Source organism: Lactuca serriola, chromosome 1 (genome assembly GCF_051521515.1).
Source record: "Lactuca serriola cultivar US96UC23 chromosome 1, Lser_US96UC23_V15, whole genome shotgun sequence".
Classification (NCBI taxonomy): domain Eukaryota; kingdom Viridiplantae; phylum Streptophyta; class Magnoliopsida; order Asterales; family Asteraceae; genus Lactuca; species Lactuca serriola.
This window is the reverse complement of record NC_136408.1, coordinates 201,921,456-201,936,688: the sequence shown is the minus strand read 5'-3', so window position 1 is coordinate 201,936,688 and position 15,233 is coordinate 201,921,456. Positions and strand designations below refer to the sequence as shown.

At 31.8% G+C, this 15,233-nt stretch overlaps 1 long non-coding RNA gene across 8 annotated transcripts; it reads right to left on the bottom strand.

Annotated features, from left to right (window-relative positions):
- Positions 1-9,642: 9,642 nt before the first annotated feature.
- LOC145103067 (uncharacterized) lies at positions 9,643-14,337 on the bottom strand. Of its 8 annotated transcripts, none has more exons than XR_013706345.1 (6): positions 13,858-14,337; positions 13,603-13,671; positions 13,115-13,202; positions 11,642-13,000; positions 10,109-11,539; positions 9,643-9,943 (listed from the first exon to the last, which is right to left on the bottom strand). It is a non-coding gene; the product is annotated as an uncharacterized LOC145103067 (long non-coding RNA). The 8 variants fall into 8 exon arrangements; XR_013706359.1 differs by lacking the exon at positions 9,643-9,943 and having other exon boundaries at positions 11,340-11,539; positions 11,642-12,138; positions 12,250-13,000; positions 13,858-14,330; XR_013706351.1 differs by lacking the exon at positions 9,643-9,943 and having other exon boundaries at positions 11,340-11,539; positions 11,642-12,323; positions 12,454-13,000; positions 13,858-14,330.
- Positions 14,338-15,233: the final 896 nt, after the last annotated feature.

Sequence of the window (15,233 nt, the reverse complement as noted above, 5' to 3'; positions counted from 1 at the left end):
TTCATTGGAAACGAAACACATACCCCCCCCTACCCCCCCCCCCCCCAACAATATTAAATATAAAGAAACTCTAACAAAAATATATAAAAACAATTATGTTTGTTTGATTTACATATTGTCCATGATTTATTGAAAATGTCAAAATACATAATTGGCACACAACTTACTTGTTATGATACGAATTAAACAACTGAAACACATGAGAATGTCTTTTTTTTTTTTATGATAATGATAAAATAATGGAAAAAGAAATGCTTACTTCAAGACATTTGCGAACATTTGAGTAAGGTCTATGGTCTTAACTGCTGAGTATTCATATCTCTTACATATAGCTATTAAATGGTTATTCAAGATGAATTAGAAGTTCGTTGCTATTTCTTGCCGGTTTAGAAGTATGTTTCGACCATTTTTGCAACAGATAAAAAACATATATGTTCTTTTAGTATTACTACAATCCTACTATCATATAAAATTGTTTTTTCGCACCAGACCAAACTCGGTGTTTTTTAGCATTATTATCATCCTGTATTATACATTCTTGATAGTTTTGAAAAGTTTGTTGCAATTTCTCATTTATTCTTTAAAGTTCGTTGTTATTTCTTATTGCTTTTAGAAATAAGTTTCAGACAAATTTTTTGTATCAAACCAAATTTGAAGGTTATTTTCGCATTATTACCATCGTATATGTTCCATTTCATTTTTATTATTTGAATATAGTTTTTGTAGTTCAAAACTGATACGAACACAAAAATACTGACTATATATTAACCGACTCTCTATAATGTATAATTAAAAATTAAGATAATGTAATCATAATTTATTGATGTTAGTTCAAATGTAATTTATTTGTGGAAGATGTTAGTTTTTGGTTATTTATTTAGGAAACATAATATGTATTCTGCATTACAAGTGTCTAGCTTTTGAATTTAGTATTTGTTACTTTAGAATTTTATTTTGGCTTGACATAGTTATGATCATCTCATATTTAATAATTTTCTCTTCTTGCACCTTTAATACCTACTGACTTACATTCATTAAATCAAGATTTAACATTTTTTTAAAACAAATATAGACAAAAAAAACCATTTAAACTCAATGGATACGTTAAAAAAGACATGAGACTCGCCTTTTGTGAGATCAATAATACCAAATTTGACCACTTTCTGCAAAATAATTTAAGTACCGAAGAAAACCAGATTGCCAAAATATATAATATCATTATTTAAGTCATAATCTGTTATATGCCGAAAAACTGATAATTTCAGCCAAAACTCAGTTACATGCCATCAAAGTTGAAAAAAATATCTTTTATAGTTAGATGAGGGTATTAATTTAAAAAATCGTATTTCACTTTTTGTTGGATGTATTTTTTGATGATAGGAACAATTATCAGGTCAAACATAATCCGTAAAAACCATCATAGCCAAATAATAGATCGCTTAATCAATAAAATAGAATACCACAGTCGTAGATGGTAATACAGTTAGAACATCTTTTTTTAAAATATCAAGAAATAGACAGTTTATTAGAATCCTATCACATTGATAAAAGTCATAACAAAGTGCAATAGATTGAATCGATAGTTTACAATAAATATAAAAATGAAGCCCTAACAGGGATAGAAAAACCTGAGGACAAGACAAAAGAAAAACATGTAACACTAAAAAGTTGCAAAAAACAAAAACACATGATGCTAAAAATCTAGAAAAAAAAAAACAAAAATTTATACCAGGTTGTGAGGTGAGCATAGAGAACTTTTGTCAGATTCTTTGAGACATTTCGTCAAACATCTAAGATGCATCTTCTAATAACCTATCTTTTGAATGTAACATGACAAAAAAAAAATCCAATGTCACAGGAAAGTGTAGGAAATGAACTAAATTAACATGTATTTAGATTATGCAAATTATTTTGAACAATGTCCCTTCAAAAATATACTTATTATTGTTTCATACCTACATACAAAGTTTAATAAAAAAAATGTTACTTGTAATTATAAAATTTGATTCTACCATATAAATACGACCACATAGAAAATTTAATAATCAAATAAAAATTTTGTCTATAATACCGTAAATCTAATATTCAAGGAAATAATATCATTCCAAATTTAGATTCTAACTTCTTAGCCTACTTTTGATGTGGTTCATGTATTAATATTTAGAGCAACCGATAGGCAAGAATGTTGATATTAAGTGTTGTATATTTGTTGTTACTAAGTTTTATTTTAATTTTTTTTCATGGTAAGTATGTTGCTATAATTTGTAAAAAAAAAATTACATAGCCATTGCAGTTTGTAGATGTTGTTAAGGATTGAGTCCAAGTTAATAGGTTAAACATTTAATATGAAAAGTTATACATTGTTGTTTTGTTTAACTTAATCTAGTCTGAATGATGTAATATGTTAAGCTAAAATAAACCTTATGTAATGTTTTATGAGATTTGAAAAATAGAAACATAATTTTGTTAGTCATAGAAAACAATCTTTGAATGGTTGTATTTACTGTACATAAATATATAATATTTGAATAATTATAGTTTAACCTTTTCTAGATTAAACTGTTTATAAAATTCATCCCCTTAATAGTGAATAAAAAATAAATTAAAAGAGACATCTAAAACATGAAAAAAATCACAACAGGTTACTATTAAAAATGGTATAACAATGTACTTTAAAGTATATTCCTAAAAATGGTATAATATGAAGTTATTATATTCGACAATAAGGTTATAAATAGTAACCAAGTAGAGATAATCAAACAAACAGAAATAGTAGCGACAACCGATTTGATCCATTTTTAAATTACATTACCGATTTACCCTTCTGATGAACATTATCCATACTAAATTTTTTATTTAGCCTTAGGATAAAATATGGAAGTATCATGTAAAAAAAATCAATTTAGTACACGTGTCATCTCAATATCTATTGTTGAATTGCTTTTCCAGCCCAATGTTTTTCTAGTTTCTTAAGTTGAATTACCCTTTTGCCCTTATATTTTCTTACGTAAATGTTTCACGTATCTAATTTGCAATTAAATTAAAATAAATCACATAAATTTAGGAGTTTATTGATACCTTTAGAAGGTAAATTCGAATCTTCCTTCTTTATTCTATCCCAAATAAAATTACCTTTCTGCCCCTAAACCTTAAAATCATACTTAACAGTTAAAAAAATCCATCCAACAATATCAATAACCTTTAGTTATGATTTCAATTTAAACTTAGAAATGTTGTAATTCAACCATCATATTAGGAAATTAATTTACATTCAAACACTAAAAAATATATCTTTATTCTTATTATACCCTTATCCTCCATTTTCCATTCGGTATTACCATATATTTATCTTAACAATACATTATTTGAGTTCTATATCAAGATTGCAATCCCTGTAATTCAGCCAGCAATTTAAGATATTTTATACAATCCAAAACAGTAGCCAGGTTGAGATAATCAAACAAACAAAAATAGTAGCAACTCATGATTTGATCAATGTTTAAATTAAATTACTGATTTACCATTCTGATGAACATTGTACATTCAAAAATAATGATTTACCCTTCGATAAAAAAATGGAAGTATCATGCTAAACAAATACATAAAAAATTTGATTACAATGAACAAGAAAACGGGTAGGGTGCATTTGTCATTCCATCAAAGTACTTTGTTATATTGTGTTTTAACTGTTTTCCATCAAAGTACATTATTATTTTTTATAGATTAAAGGTATGTAATATATTTTCCTATTTATTTGAAAAGTATCAGAAAAGTAGTTAACCGATTTCATGTAATTTGTGACAAAGAAAATCGAAATATATAAATACATATATTTGATACATGAACAAAAAAATAATCGAAAAAAATATAAAAAAGCGAAAGAAGGTACTAACCTTCTAGTGTATAACAACGAATGTTTGAAGCAGAGAATGATGATGAAAGTTATAAGCAATAAGAATGATGTTGTAGGAGAAGGCTTAAAGAAAAGCAACGATTGAAAATAAGTGTGAGCCGCAGATTCAGAGATGAATCGTATATGTATGTGTTAATTTAAATCTGATTTTTTGGTATTAATGGTTTCCCAATAAAAAAAGTTTTTTATATTAAAGGTTTACTAATATTAACGGATTTATATTAATGGTTGATATTTAATTGAAATTGTTTTTATTAATATTTTTTTAAAGTTCACCATTTTAAAACCTTGATAACCGAAAATTCAAGATTTAAAATTTAGGAATCTTTTATTAGAATTAAATACATTCAATTTCAATGGATTTAAGTTAATTTTGTGGAAAGCTCTTATTGGAATTAAATACATTCCATTTGGGGAGGATGACATCAGCAATTTGATCTAAGGGTGGAAAACATAGGATTGAAACACAATCAAGACCCAGATTGTTTACGATGATGTCATAAGATTTTTTGTTTTAATATATACTAAAGATAACATAATTATTAATATGCTCATTTAATGACTTTTTTTAAAAAAGAAAAAACTAAACGGATGTGAATTTTGAAGCGAAAAGCTATAAATAATGGAGTTAAATTATGAACAATATTAATTAGGGTTAATGATGGCATAAATTCGTCAAAAGATGTCTTGAAGGAGATGCGTTATTCAATTTGTAAAGATTTGTGTGAAGCAAAATAGAGGTATGATAACTGGAGATGCAAGGAAGAGGCAATTCGCAAATTCTAAGAATACATGAGCAAAAAAGAACCAACTCATGGTGCTACATTATGTTATGAACAAAAAAAGCATCAATTGAAGCACGACAATTGACATGAGGACGAAGAGTATTAGGGAATTATGGTTTAAGATAGAAAAATAAAGGAGAAAGATGGTGCGGCTATTCATGTTTTTTGGCCAGATTTATGGAGAAACTGATATCTCATATATAAATAGAATGATATGCTTTAATCGATAACATAATTGTTGATTTTAAAAATTCTATAATTAAATGTAATTGTGTTCGAATTGTGAAATATATTTTAGAAAGTATGTATAGATTCTATAATTAAATGCAATTGTGTTTGAAATGTAATTGCTAAATTTAAAGATTCTATAATTAAATGTTCGGATTATATTTTGGGAAGATGATGTCAGCAAATTGATCTAACGGTGGAAATCATAGGATTGTGATAGTTTGTTTTATTTACTTCTTTTTATAGTTTATTTTATCACATTTCATTCGCATTTTAGTTAATTTCCATGCATATTTTTCCTTTTGTTATTTTTATGACCATTTTCAGGTGCTTTCTAGTTTCTTGAGCATTATTGCAGATTTTCTTGGAAACTAGCAGAGCGGCACTCTTGGGAGGCGATTGGGCTTGAAGGGAAATGGGGATTTCGTGCTTGATGGCTATGGAGGTGATTCATGGAGTGGACTTGTCAATTGCTTGAAGGCTTGGAAGAATTGAGCTTTCAATTTGAAAGACGCGGGAGAATTCTTGAGTGTGCAAGATCAATATTTGGGAGTTTGCGGAAGTTTTGAGTGATGTGGAAAGACAAATTGGGCTTTAATTGAAGAAATATTGAAGAAAAATGGGCTAGGAGCTGATTGGATTCGAACTGGGCCAATGGATTAGCTGTGGGGGCCCAAAACTTGAAGAAGCCCAAAAATCCCGTTGAAGCCCGTGGCCCGAGTGGATTCTTGACAAGGGCAATTTCGGGATTTTGCTAAGAGCTCTATATTGGGAAGGTTGGTGTGCCTCTTTAGCCTTATCTTGAAGGTCCGAGTTTGACTTGTTCTCTCTGGAGTTTGGAGTGCTTTTGAAGGCCAAGAACACCTCAAGAACATCTTGATTTCACCTCTTGATTATTGTAAAATGTTTGGTACAATCTTCTCTAACTTTATTTCTTTGAGTTTAGCCATGCTTGGCTAAACTAATCTTGGTTGACTTTTTTGTTGAATCCTTTGAACTTTTGTTGAATGTTGAAGAATCCATGAACTTGTTCTTAAAGCTTTATGGAAATGTTTTGTGTTTTATCATATTATCACTACTAGTATGTTTTTATTCATGAGTTTAAATGTGTTTGTGGTGATTAGTTGACTAATTTCTTGATTAAGTAAAGGATCCTCAAATTAGCAAGCAACAAATGATTTTTGTGTTGTTTTTGCTTCACACAATCATAAAAACATTTTCTCCAACATGGTGGTGAAAGCATTTGACCCCTCTTGGATTTGGTGACTTTTGGTTCTTAATGCTAGTTGACTTTTGTGACATTCCCAATTTCACGGCCAGAAAAGACCCATTTGTTTATGCTTTGTTTTATAAATCAGAGTGATCGTTTAAAGAAAACAGTTGCGGAATTTGTTCCCAGAACAAAATATGATAAAAATTATCAAAGCATTTCCTTAAAGAAATGTATTTTCATTATATAACAAAATCACGGGATGTCATGTTCAATACAGACCAAAAGCATAAACAGAACAAAATAGACCTTACAACAGTTATTCATAACTACTGGCATATACTCCAAAATCCCTCGTCAAGTCCACCAACTTACACTCTTGTGCCATTACCTGTAATGCAAAGAAAACTGAGTGGGTCAGGCTTGGGAGCCTGGTGAGCATATAGGGTTTTCAACCCACAATAATATAATTATTATATTTAATCAACAAACAATCAACCCAATTACCCTTCCCCATTATCTTCTTAAGGTTTTACCCTAAGAACCAACTATCCTTCATTCATTTATTCGTAAGGAATCGGCACGAATTCCATTGCTGCCAAAGCTTATTTATCAAGTACTAAATCCATAGTTATCTGGCGTTAACTCCATAGTTGCCAAGGTTTACTCAACAATAGGCGCTAACTCCATAGTCACCAAGGTTCACTTACAATAGGCGCTAACTCCATAGCCACCAAGGTTCACTTATCAATAGGCGCTAACTCCATAGTCACCAAGGTTTACTCAACAATAGGCGTTAACTCCATAGTCACCAAGGTTTACTCTACAATAGGCGCTAACTCCATAGTCACCAAGGTTTACTCTACAATAGGCGCTAACTCCATAGTCACCAAGGTTTACTCTATAATAGGCGCTAACTCCATAGTCACCAAGGTTTACTCTACAATAGGCGCTAACTCCATAGTCACCAAGGTTTACTCTACAATAGGCGCTAACTCCATAGTCACCAAGGTTTACTCTACAATAGGCGCTAAATCCATAGTCACCAAGGTTTACTCTACAAGCGCTAACTCCATAGTCGCCAAGGTTCATCAACTAGGCACGAAGTCACATCGTTGCCAAGGTTTATACAATAGGCACGAAGTCACATCGTTGCCAAGGTTTATACAATAGGTGCTAACTCCATAGTCACCAACTATTCCATCTACCTATGTTCTACCCAACAATTTTGTAGATATAAATACTTACACAGTTTAAATCATTTAACACCTGTATAAAACTCCAATTTCCATGCCCATCTCAAATAGACAAATAACATATAAACACATAACACGTATTTCATAGCAAATACTTCATATTTATGTGTTAGAAGAAAGTAACTACACACCCACACATATAAACAACAATATACTTAATACACTCAAACCATACTTGTATTATTATCGTGTTTATGAAAGGTAGTATACACTCACCTGATCAGAAGATGATCAGATAGCACTACGGCTTGCAGAAGTAGAAATCCTCAGCAGATTTGGAAGATCTCTACAAAAATCGAACTTCTCGCGGGCAGAGCTTCGACTCGGGAATCGCACTTCTCGGGATCTTCAGGCTTCGGGACTTGCTTCAGGTCTCGGGGTTGATACCGGGGCTTCGGGGTACTTCTGACACGCAAATCGAGGTAAAATGGGAGAGAGAGAAGAGAGAATGAGCAACCAAACTCGGTTGGCCCTTCAAATCTATTTATAGGGCAAATTTGGCCCTTGCCACGTCGTGGCAACCTTTTTCCACGTCGTGGGCTTGGTCGTCACTGCATGCGTCATCCCAAGTTGCATCTGGGGGCCTCCCGGAGGTGTCAGGAGATTTGCCACGTCGTGGCACTGCTTGCCACGTCGTGGTCTCTGACAGTTTTGGGGTTTCACGCCCCGAACTTCAGAAATCCATAACTTTCGCATACGAACTCCGTTTTCGACGTTCTTTATATCGCCGCGAAGGTGAGATTATGCTCTACAACTCTCTTTTAGACTCCATTGGCTAATTTTGACTTTATTTTTAATATATTATAAGTATATTACTTATATATTATCTTTAGTAGGCCGGGACAGGAAAACTCCGTTCGAAATTCATAACTCCTTCATCTGAACTCCGATTCCGTCCGTCTTTCCGTTGTTGTACTACTATCGATGAGATCTTCAATTCTCATTTGGATCACTAAGGATAGATATCTATCTACCTTAAATTCACTATTTACGTCGCGCTGGGTCGTGTCGGTTCTGTCGCAAAACTTCGACAGGTCATAACTTCTTCGTTATAACTCGGATTTTGGCGTTCTTTATATGCACGGAAACCTTGTGACATATACTACAACTTGGTTAAGATTAATCCTTCTAAATAATCTTCCATCAAAAAGTCATTTTTGATGCTTATCGTCTCTAAATTGACTAGCCCTGATCTACGGGCGTTACAACTTTCACTAATTACATGCTATTTGGAATTAGTGACTTTGACTAAGGAAATTATTATGAGCTTCTCTAGCCATTTTAACAATTAAGAAAAGTCTAGGTAATCTCAAACTCCTTGGATTACTATAGCCAAATTAAGGATTTAAATCAAAGTATTGCACCATTGGATTCTAATGATATGTTCATCAAAAGTCAAAGTGAGGAAACTTTGACTCTGTTCATCAAAAGTCAAAGTGAGGAAACTTTAAGTCAACCATCTCTCCCTTATTGATTTTACATCAAACCCTTATTTTTGTTGCATTTATCTATTTAAATCATAGTTAATTCTAGTTTGTTTCAAGTATTTCAAAACACCAAAACCCCCCATTTTATTTTTATTGTCATTTTACAAGTATTTTTACAAAGAGATTTTTCATAGAGTTATAAATTGAACCAATCTCCGTGGATTCGATCCCTTTACCACTATACACTATTTTAGTGTGTAATATTTAAGGTTATTATTTGTGTTGGCCTCGACAACCACCAGATTGAAATATAATCAAGGACCCTGATTGCTTCATTAATAAATTAAGGGTTTTCTTTTAATAATATTTATAGATTCATGGATCAATTTTTATCGATCAAGGAGATGTAAAGCTCTCTCTTTATTATGTGAGAAGATTAGCTTGCATGTCGTTACTTAGGTGGTGTTTGTTTTTCCGAAGCTAAAATGTCTGCAATTTGTAAACCACATCTGCAAGTCTCTGCGACACAAGAGGGGGACCAAACGTCTGCAGTCTACAATAAGAAGTCTATTTATTTTTTAACGTCTGCAGACTACTGAAATAAACTGAACTTTAAATAAACTAATTTTACAACATTTTATTTGAGATTTACAACATCTATAATTATATTTTTCATCATAATAGATAAATAAATGCTACAATATACAAATCATATATAACCAATATTTATAATAGATAATAATAAATAAATACAACAAACAAAATCATATGCTATCAATATTTTTACAATGACAGAACTTTAAAAATCCATCAGCCCTAATCATATATAACCAATATTTATAATAGATAATAATAAATAAATACAACAAACAAAATCATATACTATCAATATTTTTACAATGACAGAACTTTAAAAATCCATCAGCCCTTGTTCTTGACCAATAAAACTTTTGATTTCTTTGAAGACTTGTTCTTGACCAATAAAACTTTTGATTTCTTTGAAGACTTTTATTAAACACTTGGTATGTAATATGAAACCAGTTCTTGACCAATAAAACTTTTGATTTCTTTGAAGACTTTTATTAAACACTTGGTATGTAATATGAAACCAACTCTATATGAACCTGATTATTAGAAGGATTTCACATACCAAAACCAAGCAATTCAAATGAGCAAAAAACAAAATTAGAAGGATTCCACATGCCAAAACTCACGTGATTATTATTCAATCAGATTGGACATTGAAAAAAAACAACATATGATTTCAGGGAAGAACAAATTTCTCGTACCCGTGGATGAAGCCGGTAGTGGACGGATGAGGAGCAAGCAGATGTCGGTTTGGGCGAGAATTGGTTGGAAACAAAGGTGTGGCTGACCGTTGGAGCATAGTCGATATTCTAGTGCGTATGGTGGACAATGATTCTGGTGGTTGGTCGGAAGGGGGAGGACGAGCGGTGGAGGAATAATTGATGGTGAGGAAAGATATAGAGGCACTGAAAGAAAAGAGCGTGTTCAATCTTTCTTTCTTTTTTTTTTCTTTTTGTTTTTTGGTTAGGGTTAAATGAGTTGTGAAGATGTTAGAAGATGTTGATCCATGTCTATGCCAAGAAGACCTCACACAGATGTTTTTAGATCTGTGTACTTCCAAAAAAAACAAACAGTCTACAAATGCATATGTATGTGCGTGGTCTCCAAGGCGCAAACAAAAGTGATCATGTAGATTGCAGACAAGAAACAAGCAACCTCTTAGAGGTTAAGTTGCCACTTGTTTATCGAAGAAGGATTTTCTATCATGTTTCGGTATATGTTACCGAAAGAAGGAAAAAATCTAATGATTTTCTTACTTCTGTGAGAAACAAAAAATAGTTTAAACTTTAGATGCATATTATAGACGTTTGCTTAAATCTTCAAACCTATATTTAGAGGTTGTCTTCGATCTTGCTTTGCAACATCATGATCAATGTAAATGGTATGTAACTCACCTTGTATATGGCCAATTTGAAATAGCATAAAAATCTTTAATCTAAGGTATAGGTGTCAATATATAAGAAGCTTTCAAAAAGATTTAAATAATTTAAAAGTAGATGAGGGATAATCGTAATTAAACCTGAAGACAAATATTTATCAAGTAAGTTTGTAAGTTATCTGAAGCCCAAAATCATCATCTTTATATTCACGTGACTATCTCGACTTCTTAATCATTGTTGTAGTGCATGATTCTAACATGTACACATGTCTCAATAGTACGTTAGATAGAACAATTCAAATAATAACAATGTTAAGGATACAATGCATGATATGTACTCACATGTACAAAACCCTAAGTCACTTCTAACTTTTAAACTATATCCTTTATCTCTTAAGGGACTCGCAAGGCCTATCCTCTAGGGATGATGATCAAGTAGAGCATGTTAGATAAGTAAACATAAACCATACTTAGAAAATAGAGACCTAATCATCTCAAAATTTGGTCGTACGTGAACATCATATATGTACCACATGAAGCATATAAAGTCTCAATTTTCACAATAAAATTTTCATTTTTATATAAGATAAAATACCTATATCCATATATTATAATATTGATAAAAGCCATTTGTTCAATAAGTTGTAATCCCAAAATCATGGTATAATAAAATAAACACAAATTGTCAAAACATGAAAGTTGTCGATGCGTATGCACAATCATACCTTCGTGTTCTCACGATCACCGCAAGTACCTATAACATTTAATCCAAAATTGTAAGCACAAAGATTAGTAAGTTCCCCAAAATATCACATACATCATAGACTATTCATAATAGTAACGAGCATATCTCTACCTAACATGTATGTTTCAACCGAACGGGTATGTTTCAACCCAACAGGTCTGTTTCAACTAAAAGAGTATGGTTTAACCCACCAAGTGTAACACTTGATTCATTGTACTTTTCAGTTTAGACCCTTAGCGTATGTGAGCAAGTTAAAACCCTAATTTTAGGGCTTGTACCCTATATAAGCCATAAGATAGTCTCTTTTGGCGTTGTTTAACCAACCTCCATAACTTTGAAAACCCTAGTTTGTCCCTTGCCTTTGTGTTGTGCATCTTGAAGTGGTAGAAGAAGCTTGAAGACTCATTCTTTGGAGGAGAGCCTTGAGATCCAGATTTAACACCTTCATTTCTTGGCTTTTGAGGTATAAAGTTCAAAGCTTGTCATTTCATTTGATAAATCTTATTCCTTGGCTTGCTTTTGGCTATTTTGGTTGGTTTTGTGAGCTAAGGACGTTTATGGAGCTTATCCTTGTAGATCTAGGCATAATATTATGAAGACTGTAATAGCTAGTTATTAAAAACAATATAAGTGTAAAAATATGTACATTTGCATAGCATTTTTGTAATAATCTTATGAAGATTGTGATAGCTAGTTATTATAAATGAAATATAAGTAACCTGTAATCCTTGTCGCCATTTCTTCATTGCTATAACATAACCTAGGATTATAGTGACCTTTCATATCAAGAAACCTTAAACACAAGAACATAAACCCAAGATTAATACACATATCTGAGTAAAATTACTTATATACCCTTTATAAAATTAAAAGAGAGGTTTTATTTAAAATAAGGGATTATTATAAGAGGGCCGCACTCTTACCTGTCCACAAAACTTTTAGAAGAGCCCGCAAGATGAAACACCAAAAAAACAATTCATGTCAGTTATGAAATCAAATTATAACTAATCTGACCTTAAAAAGTCGAAACAAATTTGTTGCCCTTTTCTCATTGAACAGAGACAATTAATTGTGATGTAAAACATGGCAAGTTAGGCGGTTTAAGCAAAGCACATTATTGGAAATATCGATATCAAAAGGAGAAAATTTACTATATGAGAGACAAATAAGCTGAGAAAAAAAATAGATGAAGATAAACATTGTAATTCATTCATACCTCCATTAATGTACCTTCATCCAGCAGACTCCAAAACTTTATATAGAGATCAATAATAATACACAATCATGCTACAATAAACATAAAAATCATAGATTCATTCAAACAAAAAATATATTAACCTCTTCGACTTACATATATCCTTTTTTCTTATGTTGTTTGGAAAACAACATTTTTAAGGCAACTTCATTAGACACAAATGCAAACTTGTAAGTCATAAATTCCATTCATCCTTCTTCATCATTGTTCAACTTCTGCTATTACAACAAAAAATCAAAATTAGAAGATTAAGTAAAGATAAAAAGAAACCAATAACAGTTGGTTGTCGTGTAGACAGATAATCACCATGCATACATATAACAACTTACCGGATTGTAGTTATGATGATAATTAAAGATATTTGAGAGCGATCGTGGTGAAAAAACAAATAATCAAACTATCCCTACGACCAAACACCTGAAGTAGAAAAATCAAAAATAATTATTGCAAGTGTTGAAATCTTACCAGCATATTGTTTATATGTGTATTTAGAAACACAGGAATTTCAACTCAATCTGCAATTGAAATTCTCCAATAAGCATTGAAAAGATGCGATTTGTCTGACACGACCAAATTAATCATCAAATTATGAGAACCTCAGTGTGAAACTACTTTCATTTTGCCGCTATTTTTTGAAGTTTCTTAAGTTAATATGATAAGATACAAACTTTATATCCATACATATCAATAACACAAATTTGATAACCTTCATGGATGAAAAACTCTCCCAACTTTAACCAAGTTTAAGTGAAATTATGAATTTATGTTTCCATCATAACTTTAGAAATTAAAAGGAAAAGTAAAACATAATACTTACAATTTGAAGACGTTCTGGGTAAGAAAATCCTTTCAATCAAAGCTTACATAACTCCCTAAACCTGTACCCCTAATAAAAGGGCGGAACTTGCAATTCAGTAGAAGAAAGTAAGGGCAAAAATGGCAAATTTAACAGGTAAATAACAGAGGAAACCTAAAGAATCGAAAATACAATTATATGGAATACAAATCACACACAGTGAATGTTTGGGAAAGCAAAATCAAAATAGATATAAGGAAGATAGAGTAAGTGTACCTAAGATGGAAGGTGGGGAAAACCAAAGGCAAGGAACATGATGCGGAATTGGGGGGAACCAAACCCTAATCGAAGTGGTTCCTATGATGGCAGTTACGACAAGTTACTATTGGTCGAACCACCTTTGGCATGCGACGACGGTTTTTGTCGTAGTAATGGCCTGCAAAGGAAGTTGCAAAGGAGTCGAAAGCGGTGCCTGTGATCAGTGACCTTGGAGAACAACATAAGAAATAAGGGTCGGTAGCTTCTTTGCTGTAGAGATAAGAGTAAGAAACATAGCATAATATATGGGTCGGTTGTTCCTCCTGATTGATATGCATCTCGAGAGCAGATGAGCGGAAAAGACGAATCTAGTGAGGAAGGCGAGTGGCGGTGGTAAAACTGGTTTTGGAGATGAACCGATGCCATTCCTTCATGAAACGATAATTTCCGCTGACTATTTCGATACGTTGACACCAATCCTAATCTGATTGGGTTACATAGTCGGCGAGTCATGATAAAGCAAGAGGTAAATGCCACGTTAGTGATAACGGGATCATATTAAAGTTACGCCAAGTGTCACTGGCAGCTAATTAACCAAAAAACTAAATTACATACCTAATAAAATAAACAATATCACTCTTGAAAAGAAAAATAAACAAAAGGCATTAAATGAATATCACACCAAACTTAATAGCAAAAAATGTCAAACTTCAAAGGTCACTGTTCCTAAGGGAACTCAAAATTAATAGTATTATAAATATAAATATAAATAATATATGAGGGTATTGTAGAAAAGATCCTTAGAGACATATCGTATTTTATAGGTTTAATATAAATGGCATATTTGTCATGTAAAAAACAGCTAAATAAGTAGAATTAAAGTTTGAAAGACTAAAAATGCCACATAATAAAAACCTACGGACCAAACAAATAGTTTTCGTTAAGGGTGATAACTTTCGATACAACCCGTAACCCGACACTGACCCAACCCGAAAATCGATGGGTTTGGGTTGAGATTTTTGACCCGTCAACTCGCCAACCCACCAACCTGTTTATTTCATGGGTTGGGTTGGGTTATCGGTTTGGGTTTGCGGGTCAACCCGCCAACCCGTATATATATATATATATATATATATATATATATATATATATATATATATATATAATTATTAATTAAATTTGATTTTCATCCGTATTCGTAATATTCCGTATCATTATATTCCTTTCATATTCGTATGTGACTAATCTGCGTTTGTGTTTCGTTAATCAGAAAAAAGAAAAAATACATGTCGTTATTTCACGAGTCACGAACGAAGAACACATCCACTTTCTATGAATGTTTTCATTTTTCATTTTTATTTGGATGTTAATGACTTTATGAATTTATGTTGAAA